Below are 11,172 nucleotides of genomic sequence, written 5' to 3'. Positions count from 1 at the left end.
ACTTCACCCCAAAATATTATAGAGTTTTAGAAATAAGGTCATTCTCATTTGAGGTAATTCAATGAGGTAATTAAATATGAAATACTGTTGTATTGACAGTTCAATACAACTGATATATTACCCAAAACTAGAAGGTATTTCTTTAAGTGATGTAATACTGAGCATCAGTAAATATTTATTGAATAATTATAGAAGATCATTGTCCTAACATTGGCCTTAATCAGTTTGAGTCACACATAGTTTTGCTGCTCAAAGACAATATATCAAATAAATAAATAATATATTTTTTAACATAGGTAAATTTGACACTGAAGAATTAATCTGTGGCCAAGTAGTACAACATTTGTGTGACAGTTAGTACCATTTCATAGGTTTTTCACCTTTAGGACTATCTTTCCAGATATGATCTATTACTTCCTGACTATTTCTTTACCTTTTTAAGTAAATTGCCACTAATTAAGCAGTGGTATAAGCTGAGAATTCTGAGCTATAATGGTCACATTTCAGGTATATTTGCTCAATTTTAATGAAGAATTAAAACGAAATCTGTATTTATAGGTAAGTTTAGATTACTTTTATGCTTGCTTTTTATTTTTCTTATAGTACAAAACAAATCATAGCTATTTGTATTCTTGACTTCCTATAAATGAAAAATACTTTTTGTCTGTATTTTTCCCAGTATTTTCTCACTTTATGAAATTTCCAAAACATGGCATAATTAGTTTTGTCTCCAAATGAAATTTGAAATCATCGATTTCTATAATTTGTGAATGCCACTCTATTTTTCCACTACTGTTTTGTCTGACGCATAATAGATACTAAAAACTTCCAGATTTTTTGTTTTCCTGTTTATCAGGAAAAATAACTACACACTGCTTGAGAGAGCCAACAAAATTCTTATATTTTATATATCTTGTAATATTTTTACAATGTTCTAATGAAATAATACCCCTCCTGCTTTTGGCCATTTCACAGGTGAGGGCACGTATAATTGGTGGCAAAATGTCAAACTCCTAATTTTCAAGTTTAGATCTATTTTAGACTTTGTGGCTATTTCGTTAAGGTTACATTTCACCATTTCTCTATCATTATTTTTAAGTTTAATTTCTCAAAAAAACTCCAAATTTTTATAAATTTCTGAACAGATGAATTTCATGTAAAGGGGACAATGAGAACAATGATTCCAACTTTAACAAAGAGAAGGTTCTCAGAAAAGCAATTTAATTGTATTTGTAAAATATGATGCCTGGAAGAGAAGAATTGGAGATAAATTTTAAGCTGTATACATTAGTGGATAGTATTGACACTAATTACCCAATATTTCTGCAATATTGTTTAGAATAGTTTAGAACTATTAGATGTTTGGAACAATAATTTCAAATGTTCCTCAAAGTTTATGATATTAAGGAATACTCAAATTTCTGTTACAAGCTCTTTTTTTTTTCCCGACTTGGTTTTAACTTGTTAAAAATTCAGCCACAGGCAACAGTTGCATTTTTGGAAACATAAAAGATTTATTCCAACTTCAATAATGAGTTTTTAGGTCCTGAGAAGCACACATTTAAACCTTACATATTGCTTTATACTGTGTTGAGTGAGCCCTAGCTAATTTTAAAAGAGAGAAATGAAAAAGACCTTACTTTCCCACTAGATTTTGCAAAATGTCAAGTCTGAACTAGAAAATGAAATTAAATGTAAGATTTTAGTAGTTTAAGATACCTAAGGGTACAAAATAGAGGATTAATGTGCTCATTAAATATACATTTAGGGTGCCGTTTGATAGAATATATTTATAAAGAATCCATTTATTTATATTCAACGTAAGTTTGGAATACCCAACATCATGATAGAGGAATAAATAAAGATGTTGGCTGTGGAATGAACTTGAAATCTAATAATTTTGTGGTAACCTGATTAGCTCATCATAATGTTATGCATGAAATGGAAAAGCACATAGCTCCTACTGAGACCAATACAGATATATTTGCATCTCGCTTGTGTATGTTAGTTATTTTGAAAGAAAAACGATCAATACATTAAAAAGACTAAGTGGTGACAAAGCTTCTTTGACACAAAATTAGTCTCAATATTTCAGTCTCAGGAAAAAAATCAACCGGAAAATATTCTATTAATTTCAAAGCAGGTAAGTATAGCCATTCTCTTATCCTTATAGTCACTTTAAAAGATACATTGCAACACATTAGCCTCTCTGTTTTCTGAGGGCAAAGGTTAATATAATTATCCAATAATTCTTACTTCAAAAGTCCTTTTTGAAATAATCGAGTGTAGTTAATTCAGTCTTTTAGTAGTATTAATTTCATTAATTTAGACTTGTTTTACTCTCTAAATACCAAACCTAACGCAGAAGCCTTTAAAACTGACTTTCAAAACCGTCGGAATAAAAAGTTATTTCATGAGCCAGAAAAATAAATTAAACTTAGAAAGTGAAATATTTTCTACTTTGAAACTGATGATTTTAAGTTCCCAGAACAAAGTGGAAAGCAGGCAGTAGCTGAATTTTTGAGCACATTTATAAAATTATACATATTTCTAACACCTAAACATATGCACTAGAAATTTTGCAAAGTTGTACACACTTGCTTCACAATTCATTTGAAATGTTTTGACTTTCTAAGATGCAGTTACATACACATTTAAGTACTAATACAAAAATGATTTTGGAATATATAAACAGAAATGGTCATTTTATTTTCTCCATCTGCAAGGTAAATTATAATTATTGCCACAGGTTGTACTTACGATTAAACACTTTATAATTATGTCTCAAGAAGTAGAATTCCATAACCTTTTTGTTGAACTGTTTCAAGTTTTTGCATGTATCATTAAACTTTTCTATCTGCAAAATGGGACAAATGAAATATTTCATAACTATTTTACCCTGAGATGTTAATGACATGGATGTTTGGACAATCTATTACTATGTCAATTATTATTGGAGTAAATCATATGAATTCATGCATACCACTAGGGTTTATGTTAATAATGGAGGCCAGTTACATTAAAAGATGATTTAGTGATTGAAATAAACTGATTTTCCCCCAAAACAGTTTTTTTTCCCCCTCTATGGAGCTTAAACTTTCTCTAACATTTAATAATTTACAAAATCTTGCTTAAGGTCTATATCAAGGAACATTAGACAGGAAGCAAGCATTCGAAGGTTGGCAGGACCCTACAAACCTATCAATGACATACAAGTTTAAAGGAGTAGTTTGTAACTTTCATATGTTTCTAACTGTATATGTACTATTTGGTCACTATGAATTTATTAAGAAAGTATTTATCTCTTTTAATAACAGAATAGAAAGAACTCATCAATTTGAGAAGAGTAATATAAAATTGGAATGCTTGTAGGCATGGAGTAGTGAGTGCTGAAAATTGATAGCTCCCAAATCTTTGGCTTTTTGGTGGTCTCTAATTTTTATATTACATAACTCAAGGATACTTGTTGCTGACTATGAGATTCAAGAAAAGAGGCAGGACAATTTACCAAGCATTTTTTTTTTTATCTCTTTTAAATATTTTACAAAGTCAAGTAGTTTTCCCATCCCTTTAGCATTAGAGTTTTGTGGACATTCAATTAATTGAAAGCTTTAAATAAATTATCTTCTAAAATAAAACAATTTTATGACACGTAAATGGTTTTCTTGTAGCTAAAGCAATAAGCTTCACTGATACAAATCTGAGTGTAACATATGGTCTCAGCCTTAGGCCAGGGTGTTTCATTTGAATTATTCCAGGCTTTTCCTTATAGTGCTGTGCTTCAAACATGAATCCAATTACCAACTGCAGTCAGGCAATTGAAAGGCTGCAGGAAATATACTCTAATAGATGGGGAGGGGGTAAAATACTATGATTTGTGTGGTAATCAGCAAGAGAAGGTCAATTGTAATAGAGTAGACTGTTTTCCACGACAGAGCTAATGTAGGAGGCCTTCCGCTCCATTGAGAGATGCTATCAATAGATTTGTTGTTTTCATTACCAACAATGTCACTTACTGACAAGATGAACAAAGAAAGTGTGAGAGGTCCTGTTGATAGATCAGGTGATTAAAACCTAGGATGTGGTAAGCAATTAGCAAACCATTGCCTATATGAGGATTGTAAAAGGGGGGGTTAAAAGAAAGGTGTTATGCAAATATCCACCTGAAAATAATAGTTTTGTGTTCTTTAAGGTTTATGTTCAAATTCTAGAATGCATAACAGGAAGGCTGAATAAATATGCACCTTCCAAGATGCAGTATTTCTTTCTATACCCTAAATTATTGAAGTTCTTCTCCACAAAAAACATAGAAATGCCAAAAAAATGCCTAGTGATCATACCACATATTATTTTTTAACAATCTAATTTCTCAAACTGTTGTAAGGATAGTACCCCATAAGCTCTAGCAACAAAAGAATACATTCCATTTATGACATTTCTTTTTTCCTTAAAGAGTCTTGTATTGAGTCAGTCTCTTAGCTAGATGATTCTTTTTATGAATTACAGTTAAAGCAAAACAAATGGTATTGTGAATCTAATAGTTGAAAATGCTTTTACCAGAAAGATCATATATATTTTTATAAAGATGAAACCTAGGCTGAAGGAACGACCTGCTCAAGACTAATCTTATCCAAATTCCTGCTTCTTTAGCACTAACCCATCAGACTACAATAGAGTACATCCCTATTTTAAGCTTACTCAAAGCCTCTATTTCCTTTATTCCTTGAATCAAAAAATATACAATAATGCACTTTGCCGCAGGTATCAGGCTACTAGTAGTTCACCTTCAACTACATAAATTGCTATGGAAAATCATAGAAAAAACTTAAGGCTTTACAATTTAAATAAATAGCACTGAAATTTAAAAAGCTTACTTTATTAAATAAAACAAGAAAAATGTCCCCCTCCGCCCCCACTTCCTCTTAACTTAGCTTTTTGACGTTATAAGAATATTCAAGTTCTAAAGGTGTAAAATATCTCCAAAAAATAACTTTATGGTGTGAGTCTACCTGATTACAAGCACTCATCTATACCTAATAATCAGTTAAAAAGCCAAGTCATTCAGCGAATTACTGAGAACACAAAAAGAATTTGAGATGCAGTTGGTATTAAGGATCTTTTATTGAGAAGATTGATTGCTAATGGGAAAAAACATACCTGTTCAAGCTCTCCAAAATTTCAGCTAAATATCAAAAGCCACTTAACTAATAAAAAAAAACCCACTGTGTTAATAGAGCCATCCGTGGTTTTTTGGCACATCTTAAATGAAGGTAGTAGCCTTACAACGTGGAACAGCCATCTGCTCACCGTATCTGATTGCTGTTCATTCTGTAAGTGCTTCCAGCACTTGTGAGCGATTAGCAGTTGTCCTAGAATCTTGATGATTCACTTTCACTGGGCAATTAGAAGAGCAGAGTCCATGAGAGCTTCAAGAGGCAAAGATATGCCTTGTTAGTGGCTATATTTGAATCAAGCTTTAGAGCACAACAGAGTACCACATAAATACGCCAGCCCCTAGACAGATTTTTTTTTTTTCAGGCTGATCTCAGAGAAGAAAAAGAAAAGTCATTTTCTAGCATAATCTTTTCTATTGCATTCTCTACAAGTTAAGGAAAGTAGGTTCCACATTTTTCTGGGTAGAAAAAGAAAAGTTTTTAATTGCCTTGGTCACATGCTTCCCTCAGTAATTAATTTTCCCAGCAATACAACTGCCTTTTATTGGTTATTTGGTGAGCACAGCTCCTGGCTCCAGTGCAGAATTTCATTTTTAAATATTGGGTGTCCGAAGATGCTTCTTTTGTTGTTGTTAAGAGACACTGCCTAGAATTCTTTGACGTCCTCAAGCAATTTTATTTCCAGTTTTAAATTTAAGAATATGTTCTTAGTGAATATTTTGAATAAATTATTCAATAAACTTTTGAATCTAAAGATATATTTTTCTTAACAAATGAGTTGAAAAGACAAGGCTAATGTAGCATAATTATTTCCATCTCTTTCTGATGATCTATTTTGTCTTAAAGTCACATAGATTTTGTCAACTATGATAGAGTTAATGAAAATGTTCTAAAACAAAATTCCATATTTGTTAGTGAAATCTTGCTTTGTTCATTATTTTTTTCTTACATCAAACTTTTTATGTAGGTGTACTCAGCTGGAAAAATCTTCTCTATATAAATCTCAACTCAAGTAAATAATGAAATGTGTGTATAATTTTTTCAAAGGTACCTGTTAATCCTCCGTTTGCCGAGAGAAAATACAAAATATTAATTAAACAAATAACAAATCAATTGCCTGTTTAAATAATAAGAAGTTAATAAATAAAAGAGGGTTTCCTTGTAAAACATAAAAGTTTGTTCTCAAATTTCCCATGGGACATTTATATATGTAGTCAATACTTTTGATTCACTTTTTTTTTTCCCTAAGTGATCAAACTAGGGAAGGTATGTGGCACTCAGAGGGCATTTTCACTGAAGCACAAACATAAGGAAGAAGAGCTCATCATCAACAAATGGGACTCCATCAAGGATGGTCTGTTATGCTCCTAGATGCTGACACCGATAATGACTGCATTCATTTATGACAACGAAATAAAGGAAAACTGACTGCAGGTGAAGCTCTCAGGGAATTGAGTCAACGATAAATAATGCCATTCATTTGCATTCAATTGAGTCAACTTCATATAAGTATCTTTAAGTGTCACCCATTGCAAATAAGGTTTTCACAATGATAGTGCTGAGTTGAAAAGTCCTAGAAAAAAAAACGATTAGTTGTTAAGAAAATGTCTTGCACATGGGAGTAAGGCATGCACAAAACTATCTTGGTATAAATTGTGTAGCAAAATTTATTTTAAACACTTTTCCAAATACTATGATGATATTTTCTCTCTTAATTTTATATTTGGAAAATTCATTTCCTTCCTCTAAAAATTAAAATTTAGACTCTTTTACCTAATTTCTAATTTTGGCACATTTTATATTACTTAAAACCAAGTGATTTAATATAAATCATCAATTGAAATTAATCAAAGCCCAGGAGGAAATGCTAAATAAAACCAAAGAATTTTTTCTCATGTATTGTCCTAGAAATAGAGTTTGAGAAGGGGAGACTACAAAGCTAATAACTTTTGTAATAAAGACTCTTTAGGAAAAGACAGAATAAGCCTTGGGTGTTGATTAAACACAGCAGGGAAAGGACTAACTGGATTAAAATTCTGAAAGAGAAAGTTTAAATTTAAAAAAGGAAGTTGCCATTAGGATGTTTATTCAGGGAAATAAGAAGTCAGAGGCCAAACTTTCCAGGATATGAGTGCAGTCTTTGAATAACAGCATTTGAGAAAGAAGGTGAAAACAGTTCTAAAGGCCAGCACATAGTATCAGATATATCAACACCTCCTTGGCAGATTTCTAAATCAGGAAAAACACACTCACGCTAAAATAGTTAGCTCCTCAAATTATAGACGAGCACATAGATTCCGAAACGATTTATATAAGCTCAACCTAGTGCCTTCATGTTGTGTCATAAACTCAGGTGTTCTCTGAACACCTGAAAATTTGCTCAGCCTTGGGTAAACTAGAATAGATAAAGCCTGATTCTAATTGTGAAAATTTTCAATCTAGCTATAGGGCACAAACAAAATAGGAAATAAAAGGTAATTCGAGATAACTTCAAAAGAAAATTCTAGACAGTAATACAAATTTAGGTTATAACCATCACTTTTGAAAAATAATTTACAAATTAAAAAAAATTTTTTAAAAGATAAAACTTCCAATACCTAGCGTTTTTAATGCTCTACCCATAATATTATTTATTTATTTATCTATTTATTTATTTTCCTCCAAAATTAAGACTAAAAATTAGTCACACATGATGCTTGTATATTCTACAGTTACATGTAAATTAATCAATAGCTAAGTTGGAAGTTGCTTTCCACTTTTGATTCTCTAAATGATAATGGCTCTTTCCATCTTTGATACTGGACACGGTTGATCCCTTTCTCCATCAGAGGTCATCTGTGCTGTTAAAACAGAGTGTAGAGGTATTTATTCAGTTGTTGCATATTAGTTTTCAGGAGATAAAAGATCTGAACAAATATAAAGTCTTACACTACATTATATTACCCTTTATTAGTGGGAAATTCAAGTCTAGAGATCAGTATTAAGCCAGTTCCTAAAATCTGCTTGTTCTTTGAGAAGGACCCCAAATTGACCTTTGATGAAGAAGGTTTTTACCCTCATTACTAATTAAATAAATAGCTGTATTTGCATTATTTTTCTTTATAGTCAAGTTATGACATCAGCCCTTTCAAGGGACTTGAGACAAAGAAGAACTTAAAGACAAAGAGTCAAGTTCCCATTCCCAGGAAGAATATAGTTTGCATACTAAGGCCTTGACATTTGGCATTTAGTGTGCAGTAATTTATTGAAATTAATATGTCAGCATATCATATGTCAAAAAACTTTTCATTGGAGTTTGAAAAGGGAAAAATGAAAGATTTAATAAAACTCAAACTTTTAGATGTTGATTACCTGCTTGTCTTAAGGCAATTTACCTAAGAACCCCAGGGAGCAAGAACAATGATTCAAAACATCACATTGGTTTGGTCCTGGAATGGAGTGTTTGAATATACACTGGCAAGTATATAGCAGGATTTGGTATGTTCAACAACGATGAGGGCAATATTTGGGTAATTCTTTTTGGTTCATCACGTATAAGTCAGCTGCTTCTGCTCTATCTTTTTTGTATATATATCGTGTCTTCTTATGCAAATATATTCACTTATTGCATACAAAAGAATGATTATCATGATAATTTTGAAAGTGTTCTCATTTCAGACAAAAAATTCTATTTCTCAAGGACACATGGTTTTGCCCCTTCATATATATTTTTGATTTCCAATATAAACACATTCATTTCTTCCCCCTGAAATTATTAGTGACATTTTTGCAAAGCTAAGCTATATTTGCTTCTTTATGAAAGGTCTTAATTTTCTTTGTTACATCACAGCTGCAAAGTAACCATAGCAACCAACTTAAGTAACAGAAGTAGTTATTACTAAGTGCCTTCCATGTCTACAATGTGTAAAAGGAAGAAATGCTATTTAGGTACATTAAAGAAAATATATTTCCTGTTTTACAAGTATCTTTATTTTTTGACATTTCCCTTGCAATCATTTTGCTTGAGTACATTATTAAAATTAAAGTTAAACTTGTCTAAAATAGATCCTCAATCATTCAAAAAAAAAATAAAGATAATATCAGACTCACAGATAAGGTCAAAGATGGTCTGGTTTTATAGGCACAGTTCTCACTTTTGAAGGCTCAGGTGCTTTGGGTAGTCTTCTATGGCAGAACAGCAAGGTATTTGCATCTCCAGACCTACTCTCTTTCAGGAGTGTTAGGACATTATACTCTGATTATCTTAACCCAAAATCTGTCAGGATTCTTTTCCCCTGTTTCTCTCTTATAGTTTGTGGTCTATTTTTTTTTTTAATGAAAAAAATGGGAAACAACTTCTGATTGACAGAAAAATTACAAAGTTAAAAAGCTTTTACATAGCTCTCACCCATTTTAATTTCCCTTAATATTTTTATCTTACATTACAGCGTATATTTGTCAAAACTGAGAAAATATCATTGGCGTATTACTTTATACAAAATTCCAAAGTATATTTTGGTTTCAACAGTTATTCTACTAATGTTCATTCTATGTTCCAAGATCTAATCCAGGATATTTTTCATGTATTTTATATCTCTTCTGGTCTGACAGAAGAGATATAAAATACATGACAATTTATCAGCCTTTCCTTAATTTTCAGTCTTAAGGATGATTGTAGAGAGTGCCTCTCAATCTGGAATTGGTTGGAGCTTTCTCATTTTTAGATTTGTGCTTTGGATTTTGGTAAGCATATCACTGAGGTTAAATTTCCTTTTACCCCATCATGTCAGACAACCCATGGTATGAACATGATTTAGCACTGTTGCTGTTAACCTGATCACTTAGTTAAGGTGACATTTCCCAGTTTTCTCCTCCATAGGGTTATTATTTTTCCCTTTCCGTGATATTTCTTTGGAAGTGAATCATGAAGCCCAGCCTATATTCAAATGAGTGGAGTTTAAATTCCACATCTAGAAGGGAAAAGTATCTACTTATGCTACTTGGAATTCCTTTTGCCTCCATTTATTTATTTATTTATTTATTCCATCATTTTTTTTTTCTTTTTTTTATCAAACTGGTTCAAAGCATATTGCAGTCTAATTCCAGATTATTTTGTTGCTAAAATTGTTTCAACTTTGGCCTCTGGGGGCTTTTTTAGATTGACTCTTGAGTGTCTTTGACATGGCCTCATGATTTTGATTTTTGAACATTTCCTTATTTTCTAGCACTGCCAAATGCTTCGGTCTTGTCTTGTATTTTTCCTTGCCTCTACACTAGAATTAGCCATTTCTCCATGGAAATTTGGTAATTTTTATTGTAGAGGAGTATTTTAAAAAACAAGATTTGGATGCTCTGTGTATCATTGTTTTTGTAGTTAAACCCATTTCTACCTCTTTATCACTCTCCTTTAATAAACGCTACTAGCGTTAACCTGATTGTTGTGGAGAAAGAAAAACTAGCTTTTCTAAGTTTTGCTTCAATTCACAATGACTAACTGGAAACATAAGCATATTACCTTGAAATCACTGAAAATTCATATTTTCATCTCTCATCACATAAAAAATAAAATTAGAGCATTACTATTTTGACTATGAGTAGTAGAGGACTGGTTAAATTTGGCAGGTGGGCAATATGAAAGTTCTGGATGGCTTCATTTAAATCTCTTGGGTGCCCTTCATGGTTATGTCTAATACAGATCCAAACTACATATTCTCCTTGGGCATTTTCTTTGCCTTTTGTCAAGAGACTATTTTCCAGAAGTCACCAGGAGACTTCTCTTTCTGCTTTCCTGTACAGAATATGGCTCACTAACCCAAAATCATCGTTGGCAAAAGGAGATGGGATTGACATTACTGGCTTAAAAACTGATCATGATTTATTCCCTGAAGTTTGGGGAGAGCGTCACGATTGCTGTCCAACTCACATGGGAATAAAATCAAAACTTCATGAGCAAGAACAAAATGGCAGATAGTTGCTAGTCATTATATCATAATATTTTATCATAAAGCTTATATTTGCA

This window comes from Rousettus aegyptiacus, unplaced genomic scaffold, assembly GCF_014176215.1.
Source record: "Rousettus aegyptiacus isolate mRouAeg1 unplaced genomic scaffold, mRouAeg1.p scaffold_m13_p_4, whole genome shotgun sequence".
In the NCBI taxonomy this organism is placed as follows: domain Eukaryota; kingdom Metazoa; phylum Chordata; class Mammalia; order Chiroptera; family Pteropodidae; genus Rousettus; species Rousettus aegyptiacus.
Note: the sequence above shows the minus strand (reverse complement) of the source record.